The 13840-nt window shown below is 42.2% G+C and overlaps 1 protein-coding gene across 3 annotated transcripts in view; it reads right to left on the reverse strand.

Moving 5' to 3' along the window:
• The window catches only part of ARHGAP6 (Rho GTPase activating protein 6), a 120773-nt gene that overhangs the window by 67622 nt on the left and 39311 nt on the right, over positions 1 to 13840 (reverse strand). The window contains exon 1 of one of the 3 annotated variants that reach the window (XM_017737107.1): positions 3984 to 4121. The exons of the other annotated variants lie outside the window; for them this stretch is intronic. The gene's annotated coding sequence lies outside the window, so the exon portion shown is untranslated. Of the gene's footprint in view, positions 1 to 3983; positions 4122 to 13840 lie in introns of those variants that run through there. 3 annotated transcript variants of the gene reach the window in all.

Genomic DNA, 13840 nt, shown 5'->3' on the forward strand with positions numbered 1-13840 from the left:
CTGCTAGCCCAGCACAAAAGTTAAACATTTCCGCACCCAATTAGAAGTATCAATGTGACCACAGCCAATGCAGTGAACATTTAGGAGTGGCATCTATTTCTATTATGTTCCATATAAAAGAAAAAATTGCAACATTTTAGAGAGAAGAAAATTACCTACTGTTTGAAAGAGAGAATGCATGTGAAAGAGTACACATTGTCATTTCCAAGCCTGCAAAAATTGTATCTGCCTAAGTATTGTACACAAAGCTAAAAATACATATTTGAGTACTTTAGTTTACTTCCTGGATTTTGAGATTTTGAGATTCATGCAGATTACATGATCTGACAAGGACACTGTCAGAATCTCATAATGAAGTTAAAATCAAATAATTCCATAACTGCGAGGACTAAGATTTGACTAATAGTAAAGTCTTTAACTCAATACAAAACCCTATTCTTATTGTTTCAAGTGGTTCACACCAGTATTTTCTACAAACTTGTACAACTGACAGAAAAAAAAAAGAGGTCTGTTGCACACAAGAAAACCGTCATCTGACTACCTATATACCAGATCTGGCTGGAAAACAATTCTAGGGTGTTATTTTCTTCTTTTGGGGGAAGAGTGAGGCTGGGTGTGATTTATTTGATAGGTACAAAATGCAAGACATGTCTAAACATTTACATTTGGAAGGAGAGTGAGAGCTCTCAGTTACTCAGCTAAGACACAAAGGACTTGGGAAGAAGTCTGTACTACCCGACCTGGAGTGAGAGTTTGAACTAGGCTTTCACACAATCACAGAATCATTAAGGTTGGAAAAGGCTTCCGAGATCATCATGTCCAACCTTCGACTGGACACCACCATGTAAACTAAATCACAAGCACTATGTGCCATGCCCAGTCATTTCTTGAACAACTTCAAGGGACGGTGACTCCACCACCTCCCTGGGCAGCACATTCCAATGCTTAACAATCCTCTCAGTGACAAAATTTCTCAGTATGTCCAACCTGAACCTGCCAAGGCACAGCTTGAGAGTATGTCCTCTCCTATTGCTGGTTGCCTGGTAGAAGAGACCAACCTTCAGCTCGCTACAGCCTCCTTTCAGGTGGTTATAGACAGCAAGAAGATCCCCCTTGACCGTCCCCTTCTCAAGGCTAAACAACCCCAGCTCCCTCAGCCATTCCTCATAGGACCTGTGCTCCAGGCCCTTCCTCAGCTCCACTGTCTTTCTCTGGACATGCTTCAGTATTTCAATGTCTTTATTGTGGTGAGGGGTCCAGAACTGGACACAGGACTTGAGGTGTGACCTCACCAGTGCCTAGTTCAGGGGAAGAATCACTTCCCTTGACCTACTGGCCACACTATTTCTGGTACAGGCCAGGATGCCATTGGCCTTCTTGGCCCCCTGGGCACTGGTGGCCTTGTGTTCAGCCACTGTCAACCAGCATCCCCAGGTCCTCTTCCACCAGGCCACTTTCCAGCTGCTCTTCCCCCAGACTGGAGGGATGCATGGGGTTGTTGCGGCCAAAGTGCAGGACCCAGAACTTGGTCTTATTGAACCTCATGTTGTTGGGCTTGGCCCATGGATCCAGGTTTACCCCATCCCAGACAAATGCCCTAACCAGGAGGCAATTGCCTGTTGGGGCCCTCCCCCTGCCATGTAGACCTGGGAGAGGGGCCCTGGGGGGAGGCACGGGGTTTCCCTGCCCCTGCTCAGCCTCGTTCCCCATTGGTTGGTTTGTGTTCCCCTGCCCGCGCAAGGACCCTCGGGTCCCGTGATTGAGCAGTTCCTCGGCAGATCCCGGCCATGTGGCTGGGGAAATAAACATCTCTGAAACATCTACCAAGAATCTGTCCATATATATTTCTTTTCCACGGGCCTCATTGTCTGATAAGCGTGTTGCAGTATCCGCACTGTAACAATTGCCTGCCCCAACATCTCCACACCTACTACGCTGAACCTCAGTAGAGATCAACAGCTCCCTCCAGAGCCATCTGCAAACTCATTACATGAATGGCTACTCTCAGAGCTGACTTGGACACCTCTAACAGTGACTACCCACCGACTCTGTGCATGAGGAAGCACATATGGTCACAGTACATTCTCTTTTTCATAACCTGGCTGAGATAAAGACTGTGACCATATGTGCTTCCTCATGCACATTCTCTTTTTCATAACCTGGCTGAGATAAAGGCTGAAAAAAGGTTGTAGGAGCCATGACTTTATATCACCAGACAGCAGTGCTGCAATAAGTGACACAAGAGTTCTAGAAGGCAGGGACAGGCGCATTTCAAACATGCAACAAGTAACCAATTAGCTTTTAAAGAACAGGAGTTTTCACTTCTTTTGCTACATAATCACTCTACACTTCAATTTTATCACTCTCACACACTATGTTCACATGTGCAAACACTACCCTGTGCTACACACTGGTGTCATGCAGCCTGGGACAAGTCTGTACCACTGAGTGGGTTACAGTGCTCTGCCAATGTCCTCTGGTTTATTGGGACCATGCTTCTTGCTTTGTTTGTTGGGGTTTTTATAAGATCTGGCATATCAAATTCCACCCACACTAGCATCTGTTTTGATGAATCTGTCTTTTTCCCAAAGACCCCGCAAAGACAATTCTCTCTGGAAAAGTTCAGAAAATACACAAAGTCTAATAACAAGGAAAAATATTGCGAGTACAAAGAGGTGGCTTTGCACTCCTTAGTAACATGAATACTTTTCATCCATGCAATTACTTTTCCTCTTCTTTCTATGCAATGAAGCACAATGTGATCCCTTTTTGCAAAGCACAGCACAGGACGTTACTTTAGTTTATTGCAAACCACTATTTCGACATTTCTGAAAAAAAAATTACCATTTGCATACATGAGTCTGCTGATTTGCCATTAAGTTCAATATCAAACAGTTTAAACATTTTTGAAAAACCACCTCAACTATACTGGAACTATACAAATGCTCTGAATGGGTATATAGCTATAGGTCAGACTGATGGATCTTTGTACATACCTGGAAAGATCACTAAAGAGCACCTTGAAGCTCATCATTATCTATTAACATGGAGGCTTGTTAAAAATGTGACTTTTAAAGTAAGAAATGTAAAATGGATCCACACAAATAAAAACACTCTGCTGCAACATCAATTTTCAGGAAAAAGGTATATTTTTCTAAACTGCCCTCCAAACTGAAGGACCCCAAGTTCAAGTTTTGTGCCCACCAGACATTCCACCACTTCTTTCTTTGTTTTTAAACAGCACATTTACTTTGGACAGAAAAGGGAAGAATAGCCATAAAGTTCCCATCCCACTGTTATGAAAAACAGAAACAATTGCTAGAGTTACAAGCACCTCACAGACCAAGCCAGAAGATGAACAGCTCTGGGTCTCTATTCTCCTGTATGCAGTTAACTCGAATTTAAAAATGCAACAGTAACAGTCATGGCCATAAAACCTGATGCTTACAGAAACTGTTGTTTGCCAAAACGAATCTATTCAGCAGCAGCTGTCATGCCATCAGCTTTCAAAACCTCTTTACCCTCAACATATTTTGCTCACAACTGCCTGGGTTACGTGCCCTTCATGCACAGAGCACACAAAAAAGGATAAACCTGTCACCACAAACTTCAAAGCAAACCACCTGACAAAGCCGCTCAAATTCAAATCAGCCTAATTACACACTTTAGTTTCCAAACATTAATGTCACTTCTCATTCCATAGTTTCATTACTCTCAGTCTTTGTGAAAAGAGGCACGGTCATGAAACTGATCAGGATACAAACACTATTTGAAGCTCTTAGATTGTTGATGGATTTCCAGAGCCTGATGGTTGGTAGTGTCAGCTTTTTTTCCCACTGAATAAAAGCTGTTCACTTCTCTTCAAACCCATCTAAAACCCAAAAACATTAAGCCTGATGTCACCATGAACACCACATTCTGACAATGTTCTCCATCACACTTACCTCTATCCTATGACATACAAGGTTATTCAGTTTCCTTACCCATTTACTGAGCTCTCTTTTGTCTTCAGTGTTCTTTAGTACTTGATCAAACCAGGCTTGAATTAAGGACGCAGATCCAGATATGCCGTATCATAAAATAAATTAAGAATAATGTTGTTGATCTGAAGCTGTGTACGAAGCAGCTGAGAGTGAGCCCAGCTGGAGCAGTTGTGACTCCCAGGACACCTTTTGCTGCCAGACGTCATGAATCTTAAAGAGGAAAAATTATATTTTCCTCTTTCCACTTTGAAGCAAGCTGAGAGCCTGGCCCAAGGAAAAGCTCAGTCACACAGACAAGTTGTGACTGGGTTCCCTGCTTCTTACTCCAGAGATGTGCTGAGACAGTGCAAGGAGCTGTGAGAAAGGCACAGATCTACCCCCAAAAATCCTTCAACCTGGGGCTGTGCAAGCTCAGAACCAACTGCAATTGCCCAAACTCTCCCTCTAGCAAGAGCAGCCAAGAGTGTTGGACACAGCTGCTGTTGCACCTTAGAACACAGCAAGGAGCTCTCAGCAGCTTCTGTCTGACCTTCTCACATAGAGCTTTTTAAAAACACCTTTGAAAACTTACTCAGGCAGGCCAGCTATATTTATAACATAGTTTTGACAACAGCAACACAGAGACTGAGCATTTTACATAGTCTGCTAGGGAAAAAAAAGTCCTTTATAAAGGCGCTGCTTCATAAAGCATGTCTGTCATGTTCACAGTCCCCATACAGAATGCTGTCATCTATACTGCGTGGGCAGGGAGCGTAGGAAATCTGTGAGAAACAAACAGTGAATCACCAATTATTCTGATGGCAGCTCTGCCCTATGTGGCTTTTCACCAAGTCATTCTTCAGAGTGACAAGTTTGTTTGTTGGCCAGCATGACCAATGTTTTGTGCACAGAACCATGGGCTAGAGTTCACGGCAATGGCAAGGGAGATTATGTAATGTAACTTTTTGGATTTTTGCCTCCCAAATATCTACCCAGATGCTTTGTCCACCTCTAAATCATCACGCTGAAGAGCTGCCCACATGCCAGGGTATGAGAGCCCCACTTCAGAAATTCACACAGTCCCTCCTGGGTTGACACCTTGGCCATTAGCCTGGCTCCTGGTAGCACCAAACTCGGACATTAGATGTCCCTAATTTTGGAACCTTATGAAAGCCCAGGGAAATCAACGCAGAAGCCTCAGCATTTTCAGTGCCTCTTAGATCCAACATCAAATCTTCAAATTATGCAGCTCCTCACCTCCATTTCCAGTCTCTTTCCATGGCACTGCCCAGGGCTGAGAGGTGCCAAGACCAGCTGGTGTGCTGCATACTAGGCATCACACCATACCACATTTCCCAGGCAAAAACCCCATCTTATCTGCAGAGAGAGCTGAGTAACCCCAGCAAAGTACTGCCACTGACTGTCAAAATACTGCAGCCAAAGAACAGTGTCCTGCTAGTCCTCTTGTAAATATGCTGCACATTTGTAGTCCTTGCAATCTTTCTTCAAAAACTAAGTTTCTTTAGCCCACATATCCCTTGTGCCAATATTTTTTGAGCTTCCTTAATGAGCAAAACTCTGGTGTTTATGTAACTGGAAATGGGGTTGAGCTTCTTCTTGAGCCTGGCTCACTCAAACCATGTGATGAATGTCACTGCACCACCAAAAGCCCTTCAGGCTCATTAGAAAGAACCTGGGGTATAAAACCCCCTGCAGAACAGCTTCCAGGAGACACAGAAGAGCTATTGTGAATAAAAACATACTGGATCTTTGCATTTCAATGAAAAGTAACTGAAAAACACTGATTAGTTTAGGGTTTCCTTCATTCTTTTTTTGAACTCTACCATGGAGCCAGAGAGATAGACTGAGCATCCAAAGTCATACAAGGTTATATGCTTTAGGTTCAGCTGAAACACCTCACTCAGAAGTAGAAATAAATAAGGGAAGTACAACAACCTCTACTAAATTTACACTTCATATGATCCTAAGACCTGTGAAAATAGAGAAGCAGTTCCAAGTTGCATATGCAAAAAAGGCACTTTAATTGTATCTCAGCTGTCTGGTCCGGTAACCACAAAACACCCATCTGCTCCAGAGACTCTCTGCCTGTGCCTGTGCTAAAAAGCAGAAAGCAAATAAAAACCAATTATATATATTTAACTTCGGGGTTTCTATCTCTTGATTCTAAGTGTTATCCATCACCAGAAACTGATGACTCCAAAAGAGATGATGTAAGTATTCTGACAAGTTATATTAGACTCTAATAAAAGCCCATACATTGAGACAGATGAGGAGAGAACGTGCAGCATCATTCCTCTTTCCAGAAAAGGGAAACATCATAGGGAGCTGCAGAGACTGAAAGGCTGATGGAGAGTAGAAAGGCCATCCTGGAGGAACCAAAGCTGGGTTTGCTCTAACATGCTGGTGCTGTAATCTCCAAGAAGAGTATGCTCTGTATTTTCTCAAAGACTTTTAAAAGCAGTCAAACACATTCAGAGTCATTGCAATATCCAGAAAACGCCACTTTACAGCTTTGCTTTTATAAAATCACAGAGCAGATTTTATCTTCATTGTAGCTCCAAAATCCAAGTGCAACAAGCAACATTCGATACAGCCCATTATGCCTCACCAGTCCTTGAGCCACAAGGACAAATTCCCACCTTTGGAGGTGTTTAGATATCTGACCTGCAGAAAGCAGAGCCTAGAGAGAACTACGGACTCAACTGATATTTTGGAAAATGCTGCACTAGATTTTAGAAAAGAAGAGGGGGTGCAGGAAGAGTCTTATCCCAGCATCCGAGGGAGCTGCAGGGCCAGGGAGAAGCTCACAGCAGCTCCCCAAATGTGCAACAACAGCTCCAAGTGCTGTTTCAGGAACCAAACTCAAGGAGCACAGGCCCTACTCCCAAAGCATTTGAAAAGACATGTCTCCATCCACAGTCTCCAAAGGAAAGACAAACATAAACAAACTCAGAGGCAGACTGAAAACCTATTTTTAGATAAATGAAGAGCACGAAAGCTTTCCAAGGTCCTCTCCTTACCCTCCTTCTATTTCTTGTCTTCCCCTCCCCCTTATTCCCTGTATGCTTTGGCTGGTGACTGTCAATGCTCTCTGCTCCTATTTAAAGTTTTTTGTGGCAATCTAGTAAGCATCCCCAAACCAATTTTAATATGTCTGTGTTAAGTGGCCATAACAGCTCCTCTTATCGACATTATTATTATTATGTAATATTATGTAATTAAAATACACATTAGTCAGCTCAAAGATCCACAAAAGCCTCTTCGAATTGTACCTTTCATTATTGATTGAGCAAAGTGTTTAGTGAAAAGAGAAGGAACCAAGAGTGTGGACTTTAAGAGCTGGTATGAAGCTCTTGCAGAAAAAAGGCATGCAGACACAGGAAGTTAAAGAGCTTTCACTGCAGTACCCTTGTAAAACCAAAAACTGCCTGCCAGGTTGTTGCCTGCTGAATCTTACACTGTTGCTGTACAAAGAACTCCCCATCCCACAGACCCATAACAGCACTGCATATTGCTTTTGAACTTTTATCAAACCCTACTCACATCAAAATATCACAACGCTCCAGCTTACTACCAAAGATTTCCAGTAACATATGGGTCTAGAGAGCAGATTAATTTTGAGCTTTATGGGGTCTAAAGAGTTCTTATCTGCATTATGCCCTTTAATGAGCCAAATACATCTGATATAGCTCATTAAAATTATCTGATATAGCTTATTAATAATCACAAAGAATATTCAAGGGAAACTCAATCCAAATGCCTGTATTTTGAAATAAGAGGGATTATACACTTAAGTATCATTGCAATGCACTTCTAACAGGCTGTGGATGCATTTTAGTTGATTGCCTTAGACGTGCTCTTTGTTCTCCAGATCCCCAGGGATCTCCTACGGGAACTCCTGCACTAGGGGAGAGAGCCCACCTCATGCCAACCTCCTTCAGAAGTCACACTCACTTTAATATAATTACATGTGTACTCACGTAAGTGTCCAGCTCTTCAGAGAAGTCACACTGCCTTAGCTACAGTATGACAATTTTCAATAGTTGAAGTTGTTGCTATTTGTTCAGAAACAGAGCATGACAGAAAAAAACGGATATAAATAAAACTCTTTAAGAGCTTTTACTCAGGTCTGAAGAATTCAACAGCTGCATCCCATTCAAAAAACAGAACAGAATAAATATCCTCAGCTACAAGAATGACTTTCCAGGGGCCAAGCTGAAAATTTGGTACATTTCTAAAAGAAGACATTGATTTTAAAGGCATTTGCAACACTTGCACATTTTGTGGCATTTTTACGAGTTAAAATATCTTTGCGGTATTTGGTATTTGCTTTAAAGCTTTATCTCCAGGAGGTATGTGAAAGTCTAGGCACATCCCATCATATGTATTCATGTAAGGAATACATAAAACTCCAGCTGTTGCAGAGAGAAGCCTGCAGGTTTGGAAAACGACAACCTGAGAACATCTTACACAAGAGATGTTTTGGTAAAGATAGGTACACCTAGCCAATAATGCTTGCAGTGGAAAACTGAGGGAATAATAAAGAATGAAGCATTTGTTAAATGTGTAACTTTGTGTTTATTATTCCACAGAAGGCTACTTCCTTTACACTTCTCCATTCAAACTCTCCACTGAATAAGCACTAAACCTGCTTTTCCTTTCTGACTTTTCACACAGCACAGAATTAATGAAAGCACATGTTACTGGTGTTATTAGTTTTATCATTATTATCCATAAATCACTCATTACAGAGTGAACTGGATCATCCTTCAGGAATCCCTGAAACACTGTGAAAGTTCACCCTTTCCATTTGACAGAGAAATTAAAGCCAAAAATAACAAAAGTGCAGGCTAATTATGGATGTTTCAAATGCTGACACATCAGCTGTGGGGCAGACCAGACCTACAGTGGGACTACGTTCAAAATATTGCCATCTCTAACTAGACATTCTAAGCACCACTTCCAACCAGCAGTGGGAAACAGGAACTTTTGGGGAAGCAATTAATTTCGTTTGGCTTGCAGAGATAAGGGCAAAACTCCAGAAATGCCTTTCTCCCCATTTCCTCCCATGAAGGGAGGGAGTGCAAAGTGGCCAGCTCAGAGGTATATGTTTACACTGTGGCTAAATAGCAAACATGTAGTGAATGAACTGAATTCTGCCATTAAATACCATTTTCCCTGGCTGCTGAGCACCACTAAGTTTCCTCTGAGCTCTGACCTTTGCTAGTAAGGCTGCAGATACATGATGAAGACGCTTATCAGTGGTCAAACTCCACAGCTGCTTGATAAAACATCAGGTTTGTGGAAAACTTGCCAGCAAGTTTCCCAAAGCTGAACATTCGTTCAGCCCCAGCCCCTCCCACAACCCTCTGAAAGAAGTGGCTCCGGCAGATCAGACTGCCACCACCTCCAGTGCACTGACCCATGCCAACAGAGCCCAAACCACACTTCACACAAAGCTGCAGACCTTGCAGTGTGCACAAAACACCTCACGGCTATAGTTCATGAATTTCATGCCCAAAAGTGAAAATGTCAGCTGCAGATGAACCTGCCATTGCTTAGCTCGTTGTCTGCTGTAATTCCCCGAAGTGCAATTGCCATTTATAGCGATGGGGCTGGGTGGAGCATCCCTGGGAAGAAGGAGATCACAGGCTGCATTCTTCAGCTGCTGCAAGAGTCTCTTCCCTAGGAACTGGGCATATGCTGTGCTATTACAAAACAAACAACAGTCAGCCACAGTTTTCAATTATAACTACTACTGGCTTTCAACTAAATTGGTGCCAACCTCTAGAAGAATGGTTTCCAACAGCACAAAAATTCACCCTGAAAGTTGCCTCAATGAGTCCTGTTACTACGGATGTGAACTCCCACAAAAATGACCAGCAATACAGAGAATAAAACACCAGATGAAGAAATAATATACCCATCATGAGTTGCAATGCACTGTGGCTATGTAACTAACAGCAAGTACTAGAAACCAATATAAATCAATGGTGCTTTAAGCTTCCTTGCCATTTACTGTCTTCACTCAAAAAACCACCCATAGCCTTCAACAGGAAGAGAGTCAAAGCTCTCTCAAGTCCATTAGGGACTTGGCTGTTGCTAGTCTGTTTTACACAGGAGGCATTCAGGCTACCATGCACTGCACAGAGTAGCCTGCAACAGAGAAGTGAAAAGAGCAGAGAATCCACAGATTGCAATGACATAGTTAATACTGTCCTCCTCCCTCATCTTTTCCAATGGGCTAAAACTGCCTTCTATCTGAAAGCAAATCAGAAAACAATAGTACAAATACCATCCATAGTTCACACTTCCAAGAAGGCTCTGTTTAAAAGCAAATAATCTCCTAAATTGCTTTCCAAAAAAAGCTCCATTTTTTTCTGCTAGTTAATAATTACAAAAGAATTTTCTCAAATTTATTGATGGTGGGAAAGAACACTGCAGTTAAACCGTTGTTTTCTTGTAGAGAACTAACATTTTTTTCCAGATTTCCACAGAGATGTTCAGTGGAAAAATGCCCAGTATCCTAAAACATTTCTCTCTGGAAATCAATTTCACTCTTTCCTTCCCATATAGTCTTTTATGGATGGATAGAAAAGCACACAATAAAACAATAAGCAGCCTTTAAAAGAACATTGAAATCTTAATTTCTGATATCTGAAATGTCTGGCTGTAAGTTTATTACACAGTATTCCAAAACAATAAAAATTTTCTACCAGCCTAAAAAGTCTCAGATTGTTTTTTTAAATAGTTTCCTATCATTGCACCTGAACAGAATCAACAAGTTCTGCTTGGGTTAGGTTTTTTATACAAATAGGTGCATAAAAGAGAGGGGTGAACTCCTTTATCTAAACCTTAAGCTCTAAGGTAAAAGACTAAGATGCCAACTATTAAAGCATGACTGCACATCTCAGATTCTCACTTACTTTCCATTTTTCTGGTAATTACAGAAGTAATTCTAAGAATCATCCATCATCCTGATGAAGATATCTTTACAAAATGTGCCTACTTGTTTTTTCACTGTACCATGGGTGAGAGGATAAGCATCATTTCAGACATGCAAGATGAACAGTTTTTTTAAACCTTAGATTACCCAGACAAAAAGACTCTCAGACAATTAGGAGAGAAAGAGGGCAGAGGGTGGTAGAACAAAGAGGGAAGAGGCACTGACCCAGCCTGTTTATCTCACTGGAGAAGAGAGCAGGAATACATTCCAGAATAGGCAATCATTTCAATCATAGCATCTCACACAACCGATTTAAGTTTGCCTCGCCTTTTGCAATAGGAACTGATACGTTTTAGGTGGTACTCAACTCAGCAATGCCAGCCAGTCATCCCACCACCTTGTTGCTGTCCCTGCACGAGACAAGAGGCTCCTGTCCAGGGGGAGAGCTGACAGAGGTAGGTCTGCAGCCACAGCTGTCCTTCCCCCTAAAAGCTCAGTGTCAGTGTCCTGCCCCCTGAAAGCGCTCACCTCCACCATTGGGACTCAGCCATGAGCTGAGGGGCCAGTCCTGAAGGCACACAGACAAACTCAGCTGGCACCACTTTAGGTTTTTAACTGTGTTACCCCATTTTTTTTCAATGTTTTTCTCCAGTCCTACTGCTCTGTGGTAACTACTCCCCCTCCTGCCCTTCAGCCCTGCAGGACTACCACAAAAGGAAAACAACTGCTGTACAATACAAAGGCAAATGACAAACTAAGCAGCTCTTAACATCACAAAAGAATACAGCAATAAATCAGAGGGATGAGGAGGGAAAAGGGCTGTAATTTATCTTGTTTAATACCTCTCCTGTATTACAGCACATACAGTATTTCAGAAGCAGTATGATTTTAAAGATAATTACCCCTTGCAAACTGTATTCCCTTTTTACCCACCTGTGATGAACTATTTGAGGCAACTCTAGAGAATGGCAGTCCAAGTTTCATCCCACTGGCCAGGCTGGCCCCCGAGGGATGACTCTGTCCTGCTCCCTAACACTTCTGTCATCAAATAGCATAGCCTCTCAGCAGACAACTATCTTGCTGTATAATGTAGCCCTGGGCTGGCCATACTGACTCGTTCTAGACAACACCAGGGACTGCCTTTGCAACGCCTAAACCAAAAATAAAGTATATTAAAAAAATGTATTTGTCCTTATTAAAACATGATGCACAAAAAGCATTTGATAGTCTACTGATCTGTGTACCTACAGCTGCTTTGATTTATATTATGCTGGTATAAAATCAGCAAATGCTTGAAATAAATACAGGACTCTTTTTTTTTTGTAACAAAATGCTTGAAAGGTCACTTAGTAGTACACTGCTGTTGAAGAAAACATTATTAATCAGGATGTTACCTCATGTTTTTATTTGAGTATCTTGTTTCATAATTTAGGATCCACATTTTGAATGTAAAAAATTATACTGAGTGTTTGTTTCCCACTGACCTTACCACCAGATTTGCTCATTCCAGTTTGAATTAATAAGGCTATTAAATCACTCGGCATTTGTCCTCATGTAAACACAGTCACAATCTGCTGCTTCACTCTTGGTCACTTTACACGCTTCCTCACAGACTTTTCTTTGTATAAAAGGCATCCTCTGTATAAAGACATACCTTCTGGAGAGAAGATAAACTCCAAACTGCAAAATTTACCTTGCCAATAGTACTGAGTTGCTATCTAACGCCAAGGATGCAGAATTTATTGGCTCTGCTGACAGCCACCATGGATTTTAAAACTCCACAAGCCAAAAAACATTCATCTAAGCCATCATGTGGGTTTTGTGCTGTGCTGGATCTAGATCTGTTTTCTAAATCTTGGACTCTGCCTCACCAGTAAGACAACCCCAGGGAAACCAGTGCAAAACACAGATACAGCTGGAGCCCTGCAGAAGCTGTAAGGATTCAACATAAAATGTGGAAGCAGATATATGTGTGTGTCTGCATTACAGATACAGGTATGCATGCATCATCAGTTTAAGAGGAAAACACCTTACATTTAGAGGAATTCATTGACAAAATAGTAATAACAGAGTGAGAACACTCAGTTGTTCCAGGTTAAGAAGCAGGAAAAAAAGGCTACTGCAAGGAGGAAGACCTTGTAGCTTTCTCCTACACTCCCAGTTTCCCACCCAGACTGAGCTACGGTATGCCTCTAGGTGTGCTTGGGCAGTCTACAAAATTCTCACTGTGCCCTACTAATGCACTAGCAAACACATCTGAAACAACAACAAAAACCCCACCTATTGAAACTTGTAACATGCTGTAACAAGTTATTACCTGTTTTAGTTGCCTATATATTTAACAAGTTCCCATACAAAGGTACCAACAGGGCCTGAGCATAAAGAAAGCCATGCAGGTTACCTGGTCTTTTGTAAGATAAGAGTGTTTTCCAGTGGGTTAAGAGCTAACCTCACCTTGTTTATTCTACTGTGAAAGTGAATAGTCCTGACTGTTCTGTTTGTATGGCATCATGCTCTGAGTATTCTGGAGGTTTCTAAGTGCTGGTAGAGACAGTCCCCACTGTCCCCAAAGGAGTTTGGAGAGGCCCAGAGAAGGTGGCTTTAGTCATTGATTGTCACAGCGGAGAGCAAGCACAGCTTCACGTACATCAATAACAGAAGCTTGTATTTTATAAATATTCATCAGAAAGTGTGCGACCCTCAGGGTTGTCCCTACACTTAGGGACACCCACCATAGTGCCTGCTCAGGCAGTGCTGATGGAGAAGCTGCAGGGTCTTACCAAGGCTTCCATCTCATCCACCCACCTGGGTTTCTTTGCAGGAAGGGGCTGGTGTGCAGCCAGACCATGCCCCAGGACCCATGCAAGTGAGCCAAGCTGTGACCTTGCTCTGCTGTACAGCTGCAGCCTCC

The sequence above is a fragment of the Corvus brachyrhynchos genome, unplaced genomic scaffold (assembly GCF_000691975.1).
Source record: "Corvus brachyrhynchos isolate BGI_N302 unplaced genomic scaffold, ASM69197v1 scaffold83, whole genome shotgun sequence".
NCBI classification, from domain to species: domain Eukaryota; kingdom Metazoa; phylum Chordata; class Aves; order Passeriformes; family Corvidae; genus Corvus; species Corvus brachyrhynchos.